The sequence below is a fragment of the Urocitellus parryii genome, chromosome 12 (genome assembly GCF_045843805.1).
Source record: "Urocitellus parryii isolate mUroPar1 chromosome 12, mUroPar1.hap1, whole genome shotgun sequence".
NCBI classification, from domain to species: domain Eukaryota; kingdom Metazoa; phylum Chordata; class Mammalia; order Rodentia; family Sciuridae; genus Urocitellus; species Urocitellus parryii.
In genome coordinates, this window is record NC_135542.1 from 88760703 (window position 1) to 88778747 (window position 18045).

General features: G+C 38.6%; 1 long non-coding RNA gene across 6 annotated transcripts in view; it reads right to left on the minus strand.

Annotated features, from left to right (window-relative positions):
- LOC113194148 (uncharacterized) overlaps positions 1-18045 on the minus strand; it is a 49074-nt gene that overhangs the window by 30558 nt on the left and 471 nt on the right. The window contains exons 1-3 of one of the 6 annotated variants that reach the window (XR_013342293.1): positions 17592-17847; positions 17088-17178; positions 14243-14376 (exon numbers count right to left, since the gene is read on the minus strand). This is a non-coding gene — a long non-coding RNA (uncharacterized LOC113194148). Of the gene's footprint in view, positions 1-14242; positions 14377-17087; positions 17182-17591; positions 17848-18045 lie in introns of those variants that run through there. The other 5 variants (XR_013342292.1, XR_013342289.1, XR_013342294.1 and 2 more) reach the window with 5 other exon arrangements.

Sequence of the window (18045 nt, forward strand, 5' to 3'; positions counted from 1 at the left end):
AGGATCCCAAATTCAAGGTCAACCTCAACAATTTAGGAGACTCTGTCTCAAAATAAAAAAAATAAAAAGGACTGGAGAGGGGCTGGGGATGTGGCTCAAGCAGTAGTGCGCTCGCCTGGCACGCATGCGGCCCGGGTTCAATCCTCAGCACCACATACAAACAAAGATGTTGTGTCCGCCGAAAACTAAGAAATAAATATTAAAAATTCTCTCTCTCTCTCTCTCTCTCTCTTAAAAAAAAAAAAAAAAAAAAAAAAAAGGACTGGAGATATAGCTTAGTGGTAAAGGGTCCCTGGGTTAAATCCCCAGTGCCAAAACAAAAAAATAAATAAAAAACATATATATGTTTACAATATTTTGACTTTTTAAAAAGATCACTTGCCATATTCTTTCTAAATTATACTTTTTGTGTGTGTGTGTATGTATATTTCTGGTGTTTGTTTGTTTGTTTGTTTGTTTTTTGTAGTGCTGGGAATCAAATCCAGGGCCTTTTTGTTTGTTTCTTTGAACCCAGAGGTGTTTTCCCACTGAGCTATATCCCCAGCCCCAGCCCCAGCCCCGACTTTTTTCCTGTTTTTTGAGACAGGGTCTCACCAACTTGCTTAGGGCTTTGCTAAACTGGAGAGGCTAGCCTCAAATATGTGATCCTCCTGCTTCAGCCTCCTAAGCAACTGGGATTGCAGATATGCAATGAGACTTGAGAGCTAGGCAAGCACTCCTTTTACCACCGAGCCACACTCCCAACCCCAAACAGCAATTACCCTTTTGGGGATTTTTTTGTGTTTTAGTAATCACCCTTTTTTCTCTAAGTTACAAAAATTTTTTTTTTTTCAAAACAGAATGGACAAAAGAGGAAGCCTATAAAAGATATCTTCTGTTTGTCCCTCCCACACTCCACTAGTCTTCAAGTTCACATCTTCCGGCTTCCTATCTACCCAAATCTGAAAATGCTAACACCAATCCCCCTAATTCCACACTCTATTCTGAATCCTTGGCTCCAAGTCAGTTCTAGCCACTGAACCCCCACGGAGGGCCACAGGCCTAGAAAGGGAGGTCAAAGCCAGCCTCAGCAACTTAACAAGGCCTTAAGCAACTCAGAGAGACCCTGCCTGAATCTAAATAAAATATATAAAAGGATGGGGATGTGGCTCAGTGTTTAAGCACCCTTGGCTTCAATCCTTGGTACAAAAAAAAAAAACAAGGATCACAAGGATTGGGTAGAAATCTCAACAGGGAAAAGATATTTTAAGGTCTAAAAAGCAGCTCCCGGGCTGGGGATGTGGCTCAAGTGGTAGCGCGCTCGCCTGGCATGCGTGCGGCCCGGGTTCGATCCTCAGCACCACATACCAACAAAGATGTTGTGTCCGCCGAGAATTAAAAATAATAAATATTAAAAAATTCTCTCTCTCTCTCCCTCTCTCCTCTCTCACTCTATCTTTAAAAAAAAATAAAATAAAATAAAATAAAAAAATAAAAAGCAGCTCCCAAGTGCTGGGAAATGGGGATGAGGACAATCAGGCAAAGTCATTTAAGAGTGAATTAAAGGGTGAGCTAGTTCTATTTGTAAAGATTCCAAGTGAAGTGCTGTAATCTGGTGGAAACCAGGTTTACAGCAAAGGGAATAAAACAAGCTGTATTTTGTGAAGAGCCAAGTTGGAAGGAAGGGTATCTAAAGGAGTCACTTCACAAAGCAGCAATTCTAGGAAGCACACTATAAAGGCTTACTATAGATGGAGCAGCAAGAGGAGGCTAGAGGCTTGAATAAAAAGGAGGTGAGTAGATTCTACAAATGAAGAAAGAAGCAGCTGAGATAAAGCCTCTCCTTCTTAAGTGAACCAAAGGCAGAGAGATCATAGGCAGCTCTCTGGTGGACTGTGCTCTTAACTTTCAACTTTCTGTGGATAAAACACAACGTACTTCCTCATGTTTTCCTGGTCACCCAAAGAAATGACACTGCCCAGGCCTTACACAATAGCTGATTCATCATCAATTACTCTCTATCACAGTTTGCTGAGCCTCACAGCTCACGCAGACACATACCAGACAGCCCTGGAAAATAAAACAACCTGGTGTGAGCTGTCAAAGTCCTCTTGGTACTTGACCTCACCCTCTGAGGTAGGTTTCATTTCAAAACTGAAAGGTACTGTAGAGCTGGGGAAATCCAAAGATCAATAGAGCCAGGAACAGGTGGTTCCCATCAGAAAAGGGTCTCAGGATGGAACTCAAAACAGAAACCAGACCAGTGATAAGACATGGTTTATGATGTCTGTCTCCAAGCCAGCCTTCAGATGCCATTTATATGTTTTCCAATATTTACAACAGGCATGACCACTCTTATCCACTGACTGACTACAAAATATCTAATTCCCTGAGTGCTTAAGCAACTTTCTCATTTTATTCAGTTTTAGAGCTTTGGGGTAGTTCACTAATTGTGATAGTAAGGGACTTATAAACTTTTTAGTCTTTCAAAAATTTCTTTTGAAAGACTAAAAAAGATTTTCTTTTTTTTTTTTCTTCAATACTGGGGATCACACCCAAGGCCTCATGCATGCCAAGCAGGTGCTCTACCACTGAACTACATCCTCAGTCCTAGCCACATTTTTTTTTGGGGGGGGGGGGGTTACCAATAATAAACTCAGGGGCACTCAACCATTGAGCCACATCCCCAGCACTAATTTATATTTTATTTAGAGACAGGGTCTCACTGAGTTACTTACCACCTCACTGTTACTGAGGCTGGCTTTGAATTCTTGCTCCTCCTATCTCAAGCTCTGGAGCCACTGGGATTACAGGTGTGTGCCACCACACCTGGCCATAGCTATATTTTAATTGTAATGAATTTTATTATCTTTTCTTCCTTGTTCACCTCCCCATGAACCCTTTCGAAAATTCCTATTTCACTAAAAACTTTCCAAATTATTCAAAATGGCCCACTCACTGAAGCAATATTAATACAATAAAATTTTAGTTCAAAGAGTTAAGTTATTATAACTATATGATTATAGGCAAGACATTTCATCTTTCTGGGTTTGGTTTCAGTTTCTTCTTCTATAAAGTAAGGAGACTAGAAATAGAAAGAAGGAAAGCAATACAATGTCCTTTAAGAAAGATTTAAGCTCATCAAGTGCCCAGCAGGGTTACTTTAAAAAGATACTGACTGGGTGTGGTGGCACATGCCTGTAATCCCAGCGGCTTGGGAGGCTGAGACAGGAGGACCAGCCTCAGCAAAGCGAGGCACTTAGCAACTCAGTGAGACCCTGTCTCTCAATAAAATACAAAATAGGGCTGGGGTTGTGGCTCAGTGGTCGAGTGCCCCTGAGTTCAATCCCTGGTACCCTCCAAAAAAAGATACCTTAGCATATTATGGTGAAACTCTAAGCAAGAACAAAAAAAATCAGAAACTTCCAGAGACAACAGATTATTATTCACAAAAGAAAAAGAATCCTATTCACTGAACTTCTCATCTGTATCACTAGAAAATCAAGATAGTGAAAAGCTGCTTACAGTCTTTATAGAGACTAGGACTAGTATTTCAAGAATCCTGAACCCAGCTAGGCTGAGTGGCATACTCCTGTAATCCCAGCTACTAAGGAGGCTGAGGTAAGAAGATCACCATTCAAAGCCAGCCCAGATAATTTAGCAAGACCCTGTCTGAAAAGATAAATAAATGAAGGGGTGGGGATGGTGCTCAGTGGTAAAGCACACCTGAGTTCAATCCCCAGTGGGGAGGATGGTGTCAGAGAGAATCCTAAACCCAATCAAGACATCATTCATGCATGAAGTTTACAAAAAATTGAACAAAGAAAACATTGCACTGCCATGTCTATTGCAGTACTATTGTATTCACAATAGCTAAGAAATGGAGACAACCTCAGTGTCCATCAACTGATGAATGGATAAAGAAAATGCAGAACATATGCATAAGGGAATACTATTCGGGAATAAAAAACAATGAAATCTTTTTTCTTTTTTTGGTACCAGGGGTTGTACCCAGGACACTTAACCATTGAGCCACATCTCCAGGCCTTTTTTTTTTTTAAGTTGTAGATGGACATAATACCTTTATTTTATTTATTTATTTTTATGTGGTGCTGAGAATTGAACCCAGTGCTTCATATTCGCAAGTCAAGTGTTCTACCACTAAGCTACAACCCCAGCCCCATCCAGCCCTTTTCATTTTGAGACAGGGTCTTACTAAGTTGCTTAAGGCCTCACTAAGTTGCTAAGGCTTACTTTGAACTTGTGATCCTTCTGCCTCAGCTTCCGAGGTACTGGATAACAGGCATGACCCACTGTGCCTGGCAAGAATGGGCTCTTTTAAAAAAATCCTGTCATTTGTAGCATCACGTATGAAACTGATGATCATTATGTTAAGTAAAATAAGCCAGGAACAGAAAGCCAAGTACTGCATGATCTCACTCATATGTGGAAAATAAAAATAGCTGATCTCATGTAAGTTGAGAATAGAATAATAGCTACCACAGGATAGAGAGAGAAAGAAGGAATGAGGGGTGGAAGAGGTTGATCAATGGCTACAAAGTTATAGTTAGACAGGAGTAAGAAGCTCTAGTGTGCTGCTGGGTGTGGTGGCGCATGGCTATAATCCCAGCAACACAGGAGACTGAGGCAAGAAAATTGCAAAACAGAGACCAGCCTTGGCAATTTAGCAAGACCCTATCTCAAAAAAAAAAAAAAAAAAAAAATGGGGATGCATATCAGAGGTAAAGCACCCCTGGGTTTAATTGCCAGTACCAAAAAAAAGTAGTACTTCTGCTGTGCTCTTGCACAGAAGGATGAGTATTGATACCAATAATGTCCTATATACTTCAAACAGAAAGAAGAAATAATTTTGAATATTTTTACCATAAAGAAATAAATGTTTGAGCTGGGGATGGTGGCATACACATGTAATCCCAGTGACTTGGGAGGCTAACACATGAGGACTGCAATTTCAAGGCCAGCCTCAGTAACTCAGTGAGGCCCTTAGCCACTTAGGCAGACCCTGTTTCAAAATAAAATATAAAAAGGGCCAGGGATCTAGCTCATTGGTAAAATACCACAAGGTTCAATCTCCAGTACCAAAAAAAGAAAAAAGAAAAAAAGAGAAAGAAATATATGAGGGAATAGATATGTTTAACTTGATTTAAATATCACATGGTATACCATGAATGTGTACAATTTTGTTTTTGTATGTTAGAAAATAAATTTAATTTAAATGTTTAAAAAATTGGACATATAAAGACTGTTCATGGAAGAGAGACAGTGGAGTAGAGGAAAGAGACCGGAAGAGGAAAGAGAAAAGGAAAATACTGGGGAATGACATTGGCCAAATTATATTACTATTTTGTGTGCATGTTCAAATATGTAACAATAAATCCCACCATTATGTATAACTATAATGCACCAATAAAAATATGGAAAAAGAAAAATTAAAAATTAAAGAAATATATATTTAAAGATTGTCCATGCCCCTCTTGTATAAAAATCAAAGAAACAACCTAGCAAAATCAGTATCTAAAATTAAAACAAACCCAGGAAAAACAAAGTACACAAAAAACAGATTTCCTCTCTTTACTCCCAAAAATCCTTTTAATAAGGTTAGACCAGATGACTTCTGATAGTTTTTCCAATTCCAAACAGAAACCATCCTTGTACACAACAGTCCCTGGCAGTCTGGATTTGAGTTGTTCATCACCTAGTGGTCTGATGTAGTAAATGCAGTTCATCGAGCTGGGATAAACTTACAGCCATTTTGTGACTTCTAACAGTGTGCAAGGCAGCAGCCTGAACTTATAGAAATTATAAGAGTAGAAGACTACAAATTCTCCAAAATCATATGCAATTGTAAAGGCTTATCTCACCATCTATTCACTCTCCAAGGTTGTGGGAAAGGTCCACTTTGTGCCTAAGTTATCACAAGAAATAAAGATTTGTTAGGTTGAATTTACAAAATAGTGAGAGGCAGAGATTGCTCTTGTGCATATCAATCAGAATTCAAAGCAAGTTTAGATGCTATAAGAAAATTGCAAATGTGCGGTAGGAAGACTGTCTCCAAAAGTTCACAAGACTGGTATATGGAAGATGAATTATATTTATCCTATATGGTTCATGGGATTGGTCTAAAATTAATGAGAAGACTGAATTAGATTTCAATTCAAAAGAAGAAACAGTTATCCACCAAAGAGAGCTATTCAACAATACAATATCTTCAAGAAGTGATGCACTCCCCCATCAATGGAGATATTCAAAGGGAATTTGTATGATTATCTGTCAGGGAGACAATAGAAAGCATTCCTGTAATTGGTTGGCAGACTGGAGACAAGATTGTATTAAATTACTTTAATGGCCCTTTCCAGCTCTGAGAGTCCATCATTTCTAAATAAAACGAAACAAAAACAAACAAAACTCACTAACAAAAAACTAAAGTTCTCCTTCTACTTTTTTTTTTTCCTTTTAGACCTACTCAGACAGTATAACCCAGTGGCTAAAAGCATAGATTTGACTCTATTTTCTACTTGAGTAAATGTGGACAAATTATTTAACTCTATTTCCTTCCATTTCATTATCTGTAAATTTAGAAAAGGCCCTATTCTCACAAGCTTACTATAAAAATTAAATGATATAATACTTTGTTAAGTACTTAAAACAGTGCCCTACACATGAAAGTGTTCAGAACTAGCAGTTTGAAAAGGAAAGGGAAAGGAATGATGGGGGGCAAGGGAGTAGGGGAGGTAAGGACTGAAACCTGCTTGTTTCAGTTATCTGTACCCAAGCATTTCTGGCTATTGCTGACCAGCTAAGTTCCTTTGGCAACCAATCTCAAAAAAGAGCCCAGACCTGCCTTCTTCAGGAAGGAGGCACAACCCTTCACTGAAATCTGGCATCCTTGCATAAAGCAGAGTTCCTAAGACTGCACAAATACCACTACACCAAGCTAAAAAATGTCATTCTTCTTACTTGCTATTATCAATCCCAGAACTTGAGAGTTTAAAGGGACCTTATAGACCATATAGAGCAATTCCTTTGTTTAATGAATGATGACAACAAGGCTAAGAAAAGTGAACTCCTAGACATAACAAGTTGGTAACAGAACCAAGAAAGATCAAAGGCCTTTTTATTTCTAGTCACTAGCCAAAATCTTGCCATTTTGGGAAAAACAAAACTGGCCCTTCTACCTCTCAAACCACATGGCCTACATAGGTTGAGCAACCTTTTGAGTTTCAAGATATGGATGTTGGATTTTTAGATTAGAGATACTCAACTAGTAAAAATCTGTGCAAATATTTCAAAATCCAAAAAACTCCAAAGCCTGAAACACTTCTAATGCTAAGCATTTCAGATAAGGGATATTCAATTTGTACCACCTACTTCACACAGGTCAAAGACGCCTAGAAAGAGCAGAACACAAAGCTTAAAAGCATGGACTGTGAAGCCAGGCCACTTTATTCAAATCCCAACTCTTCTATTTATTAACCGTGTAGCTTTAAGCAAATTTCCTAATCTCTCTTTGACGCTATAAAACACAGGAGTAAAAATGACGATGTATTTATTTGGTACGAGGGATTAAGTCCAGGGGAACTCTATCACTGAGCTACATCCTCAGCCCTTTTATTTCTTATGAGACAGGGCCTCGCTAAATTGCTTAGGGTCTCCCTAAATTATTCAGGCTGGTCTTGAATTTGCGATTCTCCTGCCTCAGCTTCCAAAGTTGCTGGGATTATAGGCACGTGCCACCATACCTGGAAAGAATGACTATTTATAAGATTATGTTTAAGGATTGAGATAATCCATGAAAATTCTCAGTACACTACTCTGCTTCTCTTTGTTACCAGTTGTATTAAGAAGAGAAACAGGGGCTGAGCATGTGGCTCAAGCGGTAGCGTGCTCTCTTGGCATGCGTGCGGCTGGAGTTCGATCCTCAGCACCACATACAAACAACAATGTTGTGTCCGCCGAAAACTAAAAAATAAATAAATAAATATTGAAATTCTCTCTCTCTCTCTCTCTTAAAGAAAAAAAAAAGAAAAGAAACAGGGGATGGGATTATGGCTCAATAGTAGAGCACTTACTTAGTATGTGTGAGGGGCCCTGGGTTCGATTCTCAGTACCACATAAAAATAAATGAATAAAATAAAGGTCTACCAACATCTAAAAAATTTTTAAAAAGAAGAAGAGGAGAAACAAGCATAACCACAAAAGATCAGAGAAACTTCCACTTCTGTTCCAAAGAACACTGAGACACACATATTTATTTAGCTTCATTTCCTGGCCCAGGAAATACCCAATCCTACAAGAGAAGACTACAACTAACCTATTGCTCATATATTTCTTTGGATTGAGGGAAGAACCAGTTCAGAGGATTAAGGCACATGCTATAATGATAAGATGCTTATGGTCAGAAATAAACGTTAAGAATGTCAGAACCCTTTACACTTGGTTCAAGTTCAACAAGATGCAGTTCTTGTTCAATCTCTTCCCCTCAGCCTACTAAAGACAGATAGCATAACAGTTAAGAGCAAAAGCTCGGGCTGGGGATGTGGCTCAAGCGGTAGCGCGCTCGCCTGGCATGCGTGCGGCCCGGGTTCGATTCTCAGCACCACATACAAACAAAGATGTTGTGTCCGCCGATAACTGAAAAATAAATATTAAAAAAATTCTCTCTCTCTCTCTCTCTCTCTCTCTCTTTAAAAAAAAAAAAAAAAAAAAAGCAAAAGCTCTGCTGCATACAGTGGTGTACACCTGTAATCTCACCAACCTGAGAGGCTGAGGCAGCCTAGGCAACTTAGTGAAACCCTGTCTCAAAATAAAGAAGTCTAAGAATGTAGTTCAGTGGTGGAGCACCCCCAGGTTCAATTCCAGTCCAGGGGAGTGAAGAGGATATATAGATATGTAGATACATATACATACACATATAAAATATACATTCAATTAAGTATATATTTTTCAAAATAGGGCAGAGATATATAGTATTTACTTAAAAAGAAAATAACAATCCCTCTTCCACTTTCCATTCTATTTTTTAAATTATATATTCATCATTTAATTTTCATAACAAAGACTGGTGTCATTTGTCATTATCTCCATTTGACAGGTACAGAAACAGGCTCAGAAAGGTTTAAGGCCAGATAGTTCGTAAGTAGATGGGCAGGATTACTAGAAAGAAATTTCAGATATGCAGAAGGTAAAGTTGGTGAACTCTTTTCACTCATCCTGGGAGGCAAGGGCTATATTAGAAGACACCTAGAAGGCACCCAAAAAGAATTAAGACTGATAATGGGATTTTTAAGAAACTCTTCAAAAGGTCATAACTGCTCTAACAAGGCAAGACCAATCAGGAATTGTAACCTAAAAAGCCAGTAATGAACTAAGCTATCATCAATTCTGCCCTCCCAGAAAGAGCACAAATGATTGATAGGCCTGACAAAGCAGGACTTCATCTCTGATGACAAGCACACCCCTTTATACTAGCCTTAATCTCCCCAATTCCAGAATGATGTAGCACTTTATCATGCTAAAGAAACAGCTTTTTTTTTTTTCGGTTATAAGCAACTTAGGGGCGGGAATAATACCTTATTCACAGATATTTCCCTTGTTATGTGGTCCTTTATATACCCAATATATTTTTGTTTGAAAATTAAATAAATTTATTCATTCAACTTCAATATCCTAGGCACTATTCTAGAATATGAGAACACAGCAATGATCAAAACAATGGCCTGGGCTGAGTGAGTAGCTCAGTGATACATCCCCCAGCTCCACAAAAAAATAAAAAAGAATTATCAGGTTAACAAATATATATATTATATAATATACAAAGTGTGTATTATATGTCCGATACACATAAATATTTTATATATTAAATATAAAAATGTTTTGTGTATAAATTTTTCTCCCAGATACTGGGGTATTGAACCAAGGGCATGCTACCTCTGAGAACCATCCCCAGACCTTTTTTTGTTTGTTTGTTTCCAGGAATTGAACCCAGAGGTGCTTAACTACTGAGCCATATTCCCAGCTCTTTTTTGTATTTTATTTACAGACAAGGTCTCACTGAGTTGCTCTGAATTCATAATCCTCCTGCCTCAGCCTTCTGAACCACTGGGATTATAGGGGTACTCCACCACACCTGGATTTATGGTATTTAAAGTTTTGAAAAAAAAATAAAGCACTAAGAAATAACTGTAGGCAGAACAGGGATACACAGACTACTTTGAGTACTCTGTCACTGGAGGCTGAAGAGATGAGAAGGCATTAGGAAGAAAAAAAAAATGTTAAGGAAGAGGGGACAAGGAGGTAGACAGAGAGCTAAGAGAATGCCATAGAAATTAAGTGAAGCCACAGTGCAAGGAAGGAGCAGCAACTGCTTCTGATAAGAAAGGTAAGAAAGATGACTGAGAAATGACCACTGAATCTACAAGCTGATTTCTAAATTTATTCTTCCCTATTTCACATATACCTTTTTGTTGTTATTGTTTAATCCAGTAAAAATCCCAGTATTGTTCAAGGAATACACATAAGGTTTCTGTTTAATGGAGCTAGGACCATGTGGGAAAAAAAAACAAAAACAAAAATCAATGCTCTTAATCTGAACAAAACAGACTTTACAAAGTGAATGATGTTGAACAAACATTTTGTCTAGTTGAAGTAACTTGTCTTTCTAAAACAAAGTTCCTGACTATGCCTTGTTGTACTTAGTTGGTGGGATCAGAGCTTTTTAAACATATTTTTTCTTTTTTTTTTTTTTTGGACCAGGGATTGAACCCAGGGATGCTTAACCACTGAGCCACATACCCAGCCATTTTTTTATTTAGAGACAGAGTCTCGCTGAGTTGCTAAGCGCCTCACTAAGTTGCTGAGGCTGGCTTTGAACTTGTGATTCTCCTGTCTCAGCCTCCAGAGCCGCTGGGATTAGAGGTGTGTGCCACCTCCCAGCATGAAAGGTATTTCTTTTGTTCTGCCATAAAAAGGCACAATTATTCTAGACCCCCTTTCCCTCCTCCCTAACTCAAATATCCTAACCAACTGAATAAAACCATAAATTTACACACACACACAGAGCCTTAAAGCCTTAAAAACAAAACAGAGCATAATCAGACCCTAAAATTGAATGACAAAGATACACTGTACACTGCATCTTTCTTTTTTTGAGATGGGGTATTGCTAAGCTGCCCAAATTGGCCTTGAACTTCTGGGCTCAAGCAATCTTCCTGCCTCAACCACACAATTGGCTAGGACTACTGGCTTGCACTATCACACTCTGCTGTACCTTCTTTCTTTCTTTCTTTTTTTTTTTTTTTGGTATCAGGGATTGAACCCAGGTGAGCTGATGCCCCAGCCCTTTTTTTATTTTTTTTTTATTTTATTTTTTAGTTGTAATTGGACACAACACCTTTATTTTACTTATTTTTTTAATGTGGTGCTGAGGATGGAACCCAGGGTCTCATACGTGCCAGGTGAGCGCTCTACCACTGAGCCACAACCCCAGCCCTATATTTTTATTTAGAGACAGGGTCTCAATGAATTGTTAAATGCCTCACTAATCTGCTAAGGCTGGCTTTGAATTCGAAATCCTCCTTTCAGTCTCCCGGAGCCACTGGGATTACAGATGTGCCACTGTACCTTCTTTCTTTTACTGGACACTTGATCACCAGTCATTTGCTAATTCAAAGGTTGGGCTTCATTTACATTTTCTCCTTAGCATTCCTAGATAAAAGTGCAATTTCTGGTGTCTTCATTTTAAAACAGAAGTAATACTCCAAAATAAAGTCTGCAACTTTCTCTGCTATAGCAAGCACAGTAAAGTTAGAATAATCCACACTACTGAAGCAGGAGAACAATAATCACTAAAAATTGGATAATGCAAACATCCGTCATAAATGGCTACAACTTCTAAATGGACTATGCTCTCTCTGATTTTGAACTTTTGTTCCCTCTGCCTGTAATACCCTTTCCTACCCTCCCCCTCACATTTGGGACTCTGGATGTCAACTTTTATCTAGACCGCCTTCTCCAATAGCTTCCAAAGCTAAATTAAGGCCCCTCCTCTCTTCTCCCACTGCATTCTCTGCTAACTCATATATTAATACTTAACACACTGTCTGTGTTACCTGTCTCTCCATCTAGATAATAAACATCTTGAGGCCAAGGTCAGGATCTCATGCATTTGTATATCCTTAGTGTCTAAGACATATTGAACAATCAATAATGATTTGTTGAATGAATGTATACAAACTTTTCTTTTAAAGAGAGAGTGAGAGAGGAGAGAGAGAGAGACAGAGAGACAGAGAGAGAATTTTTTAATATTTATTTTTTAGTTATCAGCGGACACAGCATCTTTGTTGGTATGTGGTGCTGAGGATCGAACCCGGGCCGCACGCATGCCAGGCGAGCACGCTACCGCTTGAGCCACATCCCCAGCTCCAAATGTATACAAACTTGACCAAGAAAACCTTCAGTAATCTTTAACATATTTTCCCTAATAAATCAACTGAACTCAGGCTAATATTAAAGTTACTGGCACCCAATCCCATCCCCAGCTGATAGCAGAAGCAAAGAATTTACTCTACATGGTAACGAACATAGAGGTTTAAAAAAAAAAAAATAGAAGTGTGTGCTACCCGAAATCATCTCAAGAGGAGTCATCATTTCCACTGCTCTTCTTTGAAGACAGCAGTCTATGCTTCTCAAACCACCAGCTGTGCACTGGCACACAGGAGGGAAGCAGGGGTGATGAACCTCTAGATTGTTTTGTTCACCTCTTTCCCACCAATACTGCATTTCACTCTTCGCTTTTTACCCATCCTCACTTTCTATACTTTGTATTTGCATTCGGTTTTCATTTTTCCCCTTTTTAAACTTTCCTCTGCCATCTCTTCCACATACTGTATTTCAGGCAGAGATACCACAGAGTATCCAAGGGCATTGCTTTGTCTAATAGGGAGAACTCAGGCCAAGGATGTTGCTGTATCTTTGGGTTACTTCTGCAAACTACACCAATAAACTTCTTATGTTTCTCAGGCAACCAAAGAGTGACCTCCTGACAGCAGAACAAGGAAACCAGCACATGACACCAAATTGTTACTATCTGCAAAGTGGGTAAGATAAGTTTCTAGGCTATAGTAGCCTATAATATAATAGAGAAAAGGCTCTCTCAATTTAATATTATTTAAATAAGAGAGCTCTGAAGGAGAAAAAAATTAAACCATGTTTTTAAAAAACAATGCTACATGTTTATAGAGCAATTTTAAATAGCTATAGTATACTTTGCTGGGACAAGTAGGTTAAAGAAAAGAAATATGGTCCCTACAACCAGGGAATTTGGGAGTCTCATTGAGTAATCACTCTCCCTCCTTCACAAACTCATAAATGTAAGCACTAGAGATCCAGAAGAGAAGAAATTATCTTAAAACAAGAGTCAGGAGCCTAAGGTAATTGGAATGGATGTTCTAGGACATAAAAACAAAGACTGATTTGGGAGGCTTTTTGAATTTAAAGTTATCCAAGTTTCAAAACTGTGACACAGCTGGGCACAGTGGCACACACCAATAATTCCAACAACTCAGGAGACTGAGGCAAGAGGATTTCAAGTTTGAGGCCAGCTGCAGCAATTGAGGTCCTAAACAACTTAGCAAGACCCAGTTTCAAAATAAAAATAAAAAGGAAATGTGGCTCAGTGGTTAAGCACCCTGGGTTTAATCCCCAATACCAAAATAAAAAATAAAATAAAGTCTATGCCACAGACATCAGAAGTCAAGAAAATGATAATCTATAAGTAGTAGTCAAAAAATCTAACTCATGCTGTATATATATATAGGTGACTCTATGACCAGTGTGATTCTGCAATCTATACAATCAGAAAAATGAGAATTTATACCCCAATTGATTCAAATGTATGAATTGCCAAGATCATTGTAATGTCATGGCAGCTAATTAAAAAAAAAAAAAAAAGAAATCTAACTCAGGTCCCAATAAGCTGTATAACCTTCAACAAATTATTTCACTCTTCTAATCCAAAGATGGCTCATCAGTAAAATGGGTACAATAACAACTTACTGGCAAAGTTGTCTGTGATACTTACACAAATAATATAAAATCATTTTTAAAAGTTTTATGTATATAACATGCCAACATAATGTAAGAGGAAAAAAAATTGTTCCTCTGAATGGAAGATAAATCCTGTGGTTCAATTTCCAAAGTCTAAACCTGGCTCACCTTCCCAGTCATATTAAACCCCTTAACCAACCTGTGGTCATTTGAGTGAGAAGAGTCCTGTATGAGATTCCAGGGTTGGGGCGGTGACTATTCAATCCATTGTTCCATATCTCAGTAGCTTCATCCATAAAATGGGTAATGTGGAATTCAAAAGTTAATCCAGATCTGAGTAAGGGAGTACAGAATTTTCCAAAAGTGAGTAAAACATTTACACAACCCTACCCACCATCACTCGGAGATAATGTCATTAAATAGTATCACTCCCAGAACAGAATTTAAAAATGGCTTAGTGATCATTTAATCTTTTGTTTTACAGTGGAAAAAACTGAGACCCAGATATATAAATTGTAGAAGTCTCACAGCTAGTCAGTCACAGAATGGGGCTAGGGCATAGAGCCTTGGATTCCAAAATCCAGAGCCCACTTTGACAAATTACAGCATCTCCAGGGCAGCTGGAGAGCCTACAGGACACATCACTCTAGGATTTCATCAATAGTAAAATGTGGGGCCACTGAAAGATGGGATACAGGATTCTCGGGGAGATTAAGAGCTAAGGAAGATGAGAAAGGGAATACTTCACTGAGGAGTACAATTAGTCCTAGCGGTAATCAGATAAGAAGAAATCAAGGAAATATTTCAGGCAGAAAAGAATTAAAACAGGCAATCTTGGGGAAAAAAAAAAAAATTTTTTTACCTGATGGGTAAAAATTTCTTTAGGGAAGATAAAAAAAGTAAATTTGGAGGACCATAATGCGTTCAATCAGGATACTCCATGACCATATGCAATTTAGTCCTTTTGTCTCCTGTTTTCTAATATTTTTTGTCGGTGTATTTGGAGAGCACACCCGGATTTGAACCATTATTAGTATCTTTTTTTTTTTTTTTTTTTTAATTAGGAATTGAATCCAGGGGTGCTTAACCACTTGAGCCACATCCCCAGCCCTTTTATTTTCTGAGTCAGGATATTGCTAAATTGCTAAGGCTGTCCTTAAATTTGCAATCCTCCTGCCTCAGTCCCAAGTGGCTAGGATTATAGGTGTGTACACCATGACAAGCCATTACTAGTATTTTTTTTTTTTAAGATAGAGAGAGGAGAGAGAGAGAGAGAATGAGAGAGAATTTTTTTTTAATATTTATTTTTTTAGTTTTCGGCGGGCACAACATCTTTGTTTGTATGTGGTGCTGAGGATCGAACCCGGGCCGCACGCATGCCAGGCGAGCACGCTACCGCTTGAGCCACATCCCCAGCCCAGTATTTTTAATTCTTTAATCTACTCTGTCTCCCTAAAAGGAACTCTAGAGACCACATCTACCTTATGGTTAAGTATATCATCTGTGGACTCAGATTGCCTACATTCATATCCATACTTTACTACTTTATCTGAACTTGGACAAACTCCTTCACCTCTCAGTACCTCTGTAAAATGGAAATAATATCACCACCCATTTCATGAGCTTATATGAGGACTAAATGTGTATTCCAGTCACAACCTACTAATAGGTTTTGAATCATTTTAGTTATAACAACCCCTTTTATGTTTGAATATAAATAAATGAACAGAAATTGGAACCACAATACATTGCATGTAGTAATAAGTAGTGTTTTGCAAAAAAATCTGTTATATAAAATGGGTACAGTGGCACACACCTATCATCCCAGCAACTAGGATGGCTGAGGCAGGATTCCAAGTTCAAAGCCAACCTCAGCAACTTAGTAATTTAGTGAAACCCTGTCTCAAAATTAAAAAAATAAAATAAAATAAAAGGTGATGTTGCTCAATGGTAAAGCATCCTCAGTTAAATTCCCAATGTGAAAAAAAAAAAGAACTGATATGTGATATATGTGTGTACATCTGAATTACAATGTAAAATCGATTTCTTCTAATATTTTACTTTTAATAATGTTAAGAGCCACTGAGTTAAAACATAGAATAGGCTTAGAACAGGGCCTAGCATACAACTAAGTACTTAATGACTTAATGCTATTATTATTACAGTATGTACCTATCAAAGTTATTTGCAGAGTTATATAAAACAATATGAAAACTTTTGGAAAATTTGATACACACGTTAATGTAAGTTAAAAGCAAAAATCCCTCTCCATCTGTAATAGCCATGTAGTCCTCGTTTAGGCATGTTTTTGTTACCTGGACCCCCCCTAAACATGTGTTACACTGAGGTGTCCACAGACTATGATTTATCTAACACTATGTCAGGGTTTGTCAATATTTGTAGAGTAATGGAGGCTTGGTGCCAGAGTAAAATAACTCATTTTTACAGAGCTGGGGATAAGGGGTAGTGAAGAAGGAGTCAAGCATAAGTAGCTGAAGGAATCAGGTGAGTCTCTCAAAGAATTGTTCACTCCCCTAGAGCTAGGTAACTCAAATGTGCCACTGAGGAGGCCAGACTAAGACACCTGGGCCTTGGAAAAGGTCTGAATCACTTCCATCTCTTTCTCCTTATCCAGTTACCTCACAGAACAGCATTTAAGCCCAGACAGGGCTCAAGTGTGTGTGTCACATCAAGAGAAAATGGAAATCCCCAAGGAGATACAAATGGGCTGACTACACAACAAAGGATTATGTAACCTTCAAAGTCAGCACATTTACACGTTAAAAACAATTTAAATTCTAAGCAGATAGGGAGGCTGAGGCAGGAGGATCACAGGTTCAAAACCAGCCTCAGCAACTTAGCAAAGCTGTAAGCAACCTAATAAGACACTGTTTTAAAATAAAAAAATAAAAAGGGTGAGGGCTAGGAATGTGGCTCAATGGTTAAGCACCTTTGGTAGCTTTTTTGATACCAAAAAAAAAAAAAAAAAAAAAGAATTTACTTCAAAAACCTTGATTTATAGAAAAACTGGAAAATGTGCTCACCAGTAAGGAAATCAGAAGGTCTGGATTCCATCCCGGACAATGTATGACCTTGAATGGCTCACTTCATTTCTCTGGGCTTAAGTGTCTTCCTCTGCTTAAAAAAAAAAGAGAAAGAGAAGGGGATAACTACCTCGTAGAGCGTGGTGAAAATTAAGATAGTATGCAATAAAAAGCCTACCATAAGATCTGTCCCTTCTAGACCATAAAAGACAATACAAATTATAATAAGCTGTGGGTCACTGACCAACTGCCTGTGAAAATGCCTATAGAGTATGCCTGCATATTTGTATTATTTTAAAAATTATATTTTGGTCTTCCCAGCACAACACCCTGTACTAGGAGATCTGGGAAAGCAGTATTTTCCCATCTCATTCCTTAAAGCAGTGATTTCTAAGTGTTTTGGTACAGGGGCGGGGGGACACTTCAAATTTCCCCTTGGTACTGCCCATACATTATGAAAATCTAAAAAAAAAAAAAGGCCGAGATGATCGACACCATGCCTACATTTTACTATTATTCACATTCTCCTTTCAAATTAAAGGAGGGAGGATTAAACTTCTTCCGCCACGTTTCGGACCAGCCTACAGGAAGGATCTTAAGGACTCGCGTGGCAGGGAAGTCCCAGTAAACAGGAGGCGGCACGTTCTAGAGCTTTCGGGCGACCCCAATTTCTCCTGAGCGACGAATCCAGGCCACGTGTCGCCATTTTGTGTTCAGGAAACATGGCGGGCAAGGGGGGGGGGGCGACGATGGGGAGCGCCACGTTAGCCCACTTTCACTGAGGGACTAAGTATGCTTTGCTCACTTGACATTCTCGAGTCTAGCTTAGCTCAAGGAGAAAGGGAAGGGGCAGAAATCACAACTCATGTGCCAGCATCTCAGCGACATTTTCTAGCGAGATGAACTAGACAGAAAAGGCCTCCCAAGATGGCGGGCGTCACCAGGGGCCGCCAGAGAG